Source organism: Acomys russatus, chromosome 12 (genome assembly GCF_903995435.1).
Source record: "Acomys russatus chromosome 12, mAcoRus1.1, whole genome shotgun sequence".
NCBI lineage: Eukaryota > Metazoa > Chordata > Mammalia > Rodentia > Muridae > Acomys > Acomys russatus.
The window spans coordinates 18,053,492-18,059,491 of NC_067148.1; positions in this window are offsets into that span (position 1 = coordinate 18,053,492).

Below are 6,000 nucleotides of genomic sequence, written 5' to 3' on the forward strand. Positions count from 1 at the left end.
GCATATACAGTAATCTCCTGCTACTCTTGGTTTCACTTTTCCTGGTGACTGTAACCTGTGGTCTACCATGTTCTGAAAATATGAAAATATTGATGTCTGCTTTGATTCTTTTGATAGATCATATTCACATAGCATCATAAGCATATTATCCCAAGTGGTCTATTTTTATTACTGGTTATCTTCGAGAATCTCTTACTGTGACTAATTCATAAGTTAAGCATCATTATGGGTATGGACAGGACAAAAGCATAGCACATACAAAGTTTGATTCTTCCCATCGGCCCAGGCATCTGCATGGGACCTTGGAGGATATCTCCAGCAGCTAAGAAAGAGCCACTGGCACCTCAAGGGAAATAATAATTTCTAAAATGTGTAACATTTAATACAAAAAAATCAGTCTATAAATGCTATCTATTTACTTCATTGAGCTCTATGTAAACATATCACAAGGACTTTCAGTCACCCGGGTTTTTGGAGAACACAGTTATTGCCCTAAGTGGTGGGCCTGATTATGGGTTTGCCATATCCTAGTACCTGTTTCATAATGGCATTCCTTAATCATTTGTGTCTCTAACTTAATAACTTCTCAGAGAACACTAATGCATTATGTTTTGGGTATCATCTCGTAGTTCACTTTGCTTTTAGGTACACAGTGGTCATTCAGTAAATGCCTCTTTCATCAGACCAAGTTTTAAGTCAGAGGAGAAGTCAGTGGCTTATAGTTCTGTCTAAATCTTTTGTGACTGGAGAAGAAAAGAAGTGAACGTGTATCTCAGCCTTGAAATAGCCTGGGAAAAAATTTTTTTTCTCCGTAGCAATTTGAGTAGATGATATTAGATTTACCATGTAGTAGGAATCATGAAAGTGCAGTACAAACCCAAATGACTGTAGGAAATGTATTCTGTGTGTATTCACAAAATTCCATGGAATCGATCACCACCCCCTTGACAGAGTTAATATGAACTCCGGTGGCAGTAACCCGCGGACCTCTAATAGAATTCACAGATGGGAAATGGCAATAGTTCCCGTGGAAGTATTACCTTCACTGCCAGCGGTGATCTATGAATGACAGCCTCCCAGAAAACACATTGACACAATAGGCTGTAATGGCTCAGATGGGGCCTTTATGCGATACCGGGCCAGTGATCCACAGACAGTGTCTTGCTGGGAGGTTTCTCAATTGCCTTCTCCAGAGCTTTTGCTCATGCACCCAGGACCTGTCCAGGTACTTACTCCAAGCTAGAGATATCTGCTTGTGCTCTCAGAACATTGAAACTTGCCTCGAGCCATTTCCATTACACTAATGAGCCCCAGTAAAGCCAATGAAAAAAACGAAGACTAGCTACAGATGGAAGATCTTATCTAATCTGAAATAACACAGGCATAGCTGTATTTGCTTAAGAAGTGTAATTAAGCACCAACAATCAGAGTTGAGCTGTATATCAAGTCCTGCTGGCCAGTTTGAAAGCTGCTTTCTCCATACCTAAAGAGGTTATGTGATGCCTGAGCCAGTCAGACATTCAGTCAGTGAGGAGTTAGTTGCTGGATGTGCTAACGATTGGTCGAGGCATATAAAGTAAGTCAACATTGGTGTCTGACCTCAGAGAGCTTTAACTTGAGGGCAAAAAGGTAACACCGGCCTCTCCAATCACTAAGGACTGAGTAGCTGGATTGGTGTATGATATATACTTTAAACTGTGCACAACTGTGCATTTGATGCTGCCTACGAGACATTGGTGTTTAAAACATTCCTTTAATCCACAGAAACAATAGCCACATGGCACAGCACTTGACTAGAGAAAAATGGGCAGTCCCTGGCAGTGAATGTCAGCTAGCAGTAGATACTGAAAAGCCCTGACTCACATTCTTGAGGTAAGTCAAGGGCATATGAGAAGGAGGAGTTGGGGGACTGGGAGAGAAGAGTATTAACATTTATTAGTATCAATCATGCCCCAGATACTTGACAAGTTGCCTCATTTTACCTGATCGCGTGTCTAAGAGGTAGTGACTGCTCTTAATCATTTTACACATGAACAGTGCCTTCCAAAGATTACCTCACTTGCATTGGGCCACACAGTAGGCAATGACTGAGTCAGGCCCCAAGCCCAGGTCTACCAGCTCCAAAGCTTGCAATTTTTTTCTTCTCCACCATGCTAACTCACTTTGTTTCATCTTCACCAAAGCACAAGCAAAACAGGTGTAGTACCTACCACCCTGTTCGGTGAGCAGTGTCCTTCAATATTGTCCCCTGACTCTGGGCTGGGTGGAAAAAGTGGAAAGCAAGAAGACACAAGTGAAGGACAGACTCAAGTGACAGATTCTACTAATTCACACAGCTAACGCTAACCCTGGATTTCTGCCAGTATGCCACGAAGTACCCTCTAACATCCATCCTGCCTGGTCAGTACAAAAGTCATTTAAGATCTAATATATTTTCAAAATATCATCACTCACAATGTAATTACTGGGAATGATGAGATTTGAGTACATGAGGTTTTTTAGAAGAGTTATGTCGCATCTGAATACATCTCTAAACACCAAAAAAGCAAACAAATAACAGTTATTGCTAGGAGAAAATTCACACTAAGAAAAATTCAACTCTCAAAATTGTGCATGTTATATTTAAAATAAAAGCCTTAAGACTATAAGTAAACACACACAAGTTTTTGTTGTAAGTGCATACAACTGGGTTGGGAAGATATGTGACACCAGGAATTACTGTTTTATTTGTTGAATTTGTACTGAAAACATAAAATGATTCTATTCACCACTCCTTCATCGCCAATATCTAACTCCTCAGAGGTATTTTAACAAATTAGTGGGCATCTCTTTTTTCTACTCATAAATGAACGTAAAATATATTCAAAAATATATTTCCGTTTTATAAAAATGAAGTAATAAAAGATTTTGCAACTTTCTATACATAATGTTGCAAAGATGTCTTTTCTTTTTGATGCATATAGATCCATTTTGTTCTTTTTAGGTGCTACATGGTATTCTGTGCATGACTGTTTGGAAGCTACAAGTATTATTGATATATAATTTTCGATGCTTTGATGCCTTAATGTTGCCATAAACACTTTTTCACATTTTAAAACACTTTCATGAATATTTTGATAGCAAGTATAGAAAATCCTCTAGATGTATACATGTTCTCATTTTAGCAAATTAACTATAGCCACTTAATTGCCTATTTTATAAAAATTCATGTTTGTATTTATTATTTTTCTATGTAATTTACTGATGTGTCATTGTGCCAACATTACATATGACCAATAGAAGTGTATTCAGTTCAGTTCTTGATTATCTATAACCTGTAAATATGATGCAGCCTTGATACCTTTGCAGTTCACTCTTAGTCACAGTTGATAGTCCCCATGGCAGGGGAAAATCAACCATTATCCAGATAGGCTCTGAAGCACTTCCAAAACTCACACTAGTAACTCTGTGTGCAATAATCAGGGAGACCTTTCTGAATGACCTGGAACATTAGCTACCGCTTGAAAGGAGGGCTTGGGTAGCTGAAGGAGTCAAGACTGAGTGGTCAGGACCATGGACAGAGCAGAGACAGCCAGGATGGGAAAGTGGACTTGGAGAGGTGTCCTGAGGAGAGGGATGGAGACTCAGGAAGACCTTAAGAAGAATGCTTTGAAAAACGGATAGTCCAACATGTGGCATAGAAATAGGAAATCAGGACCAACATATAAGTCGAAATAACCTTTGCAAAACTAGATGCTATATAAAGTAGGTAAGACCACAAAGGAAAAGTCAAAGTTAAGTGAAATACTCCATAAAATGAATCAGTGGGGCCCATTCCAACCACTTACAGAGAACCAACTCAGTGCCAAGACTTGTGCTAAGGGCTCCTGCCACACCATCTCACTCAATCTTCAGGAACCACCCTTTAAGACTAATGAGTGTATCCTCTGTCACTATGCATGATTTAAGCATTAACCTGTTTACTCTCTACAACCCTATGGAACATTTCTTCACTCAAATGGGCCACATTGGGATGAATTTGTTTATCATTGGACATCTGTGTGGCAGAATCAGAACTTGAGGCCATATATTATCCAGCACCCCAACTCAACCCCATGACTTTGCTCAATAATTATCACACCCAACTCCCAGAAATCATCCTATCACCTATGCATAGGCAGTCCTTGTTCAAGGATGGAATGAAAGCTTTAATAGAAGCTGTGCAATTCTGTGGTTCCAAGACTTTGCTTGATATATCTACTTTTATCACATACTGAGTGACTTCAATTTCCATGAAATGTTCCTTTTTCATAAAGTATAGATGAAACAGTATCCACTATATGGAGTCGTGACATGTAAAGGTACTTTTTTGAGTGTCACTAATTGAACTGGAAGAAGTACCCAAATTAGTTTACAGAAAATTCTCTAGCACTTTGAAGACTGGAAGAAGGTATTTATAGACGCGAAGCCCATCTTGATGTCAACCCTCTGATCACCTACATGGAGGAAACCTCCAGAGTGGAAGATATATTAATTCTCAACTATAGGCATTTGAACAGTGAGGTGCATTTTCATGCAAGACTGGGTCCTTAGGTGTTCTGTTACCTGTGCCTCCTAGAAGCCATCACTAGAGAAGGAGTGGAGAATTACTGTGCAAACCCATAGAGCATCCTAGGACTGCTCTCCTCGAAGGGAAGATATGCATCCTCTTTGATGGGGCATACTAAATAGTAAGATGCCTAGAGCTTTGTGTGCCACTCACTGGTTGGATAATGATCTTCGGTACCATCGTGCTGGCAGCAGAAGAGCCCCACAGGGGAGATTAGGAGGATGACTTTGTGCTTTAATTGATTCCTTGAAACACTTCCTAGATAACACCATTATTTGCATTTTCCTGATCCTAATCCAAATGTTGAGAGTCTACTAGTTTGGACAAGACACACACTGGGTTTGTGGCAGCGCAAAGTAAAAAGTAAGAGGACCCGCAATACTTGTCCCTATTACTGTAAATGTTCTACCTAAATAACTATGCCTATATAGTTAGTAAACACTGGGGCTCATGGAGCTGCACTTTCAGGGTAAAATAAAAATTCAACTAAACCTGCACGGGAAAAGCTGCAGGAGAATTACAGTCAGTATTTAGCATACAAGAATAGTGCATTCAAGGCAGAAGTTAAATCAGAGTGAGAATAAACTAGGATTTGTTGTTTTGTTCTTTAACAGGAAGGGGACAAATCCACCTTAATAAGATACTGAAGGAGAGAAGTCTTGATGGAAATCTGGTGTGGAAAGAAATGCCAAGCCCTTAGCTATCAGACTACTCATGCCCTTGGCTCAGACCATGTGTTCCACAAAGGTGCCCCAACCCTTTCTACCAAAAGGCAGACAGAGGAGCCCACTGGAGCCACCCTGTGCCCACCCTAAAGACTTGACTGTGTACCTGCACTTAGGCCCCTACTGGATGGAAAAGGGGGAGGGGGTCCTAATCATCACTCTTTGCTTTCTTTCTCGGGAAGCAGTGTGTGTTTTCAGAAGGCTGCTGCGTAGAACCTTCTAGTACTCACAGAGCCTTCACACTGAGGTATTCAGTGGCTCCTTCTGGCTCTGCGAGAAGGAAGCCCTTCACCATGCCACTTAACTCGGCTCCTTCCAATGCTTGGAGGATGCTCAGCAATGCCAGAGTTCAGTCTCACCCACTTGTTCTGTGAGGGTCCAGTGAAAGGAGCAGCACGCAACGGGAATATATGGCTAGCAGGCCATCAGGTCCAGATGAGGACACACACGGGACTTTGGAAATTAGCTTCAATGAGGAACAGACATGGAGGGGTGGGGTAGGAGAGATTTTCTTCCGAAGCAGAGGTGTGGCACTCGAGTCGTGTACATAATGCATTGAGCAGCTCAGGACTGCTGAGGTGTCTCCCAAGCAACCTGCCTGATGCTATGAAAGTGGATTTGAACACATGGCCTTCTTTCAGTGTCTGAGGCACATGGACAGCTCTACAACTTAATTTTTAGATGATA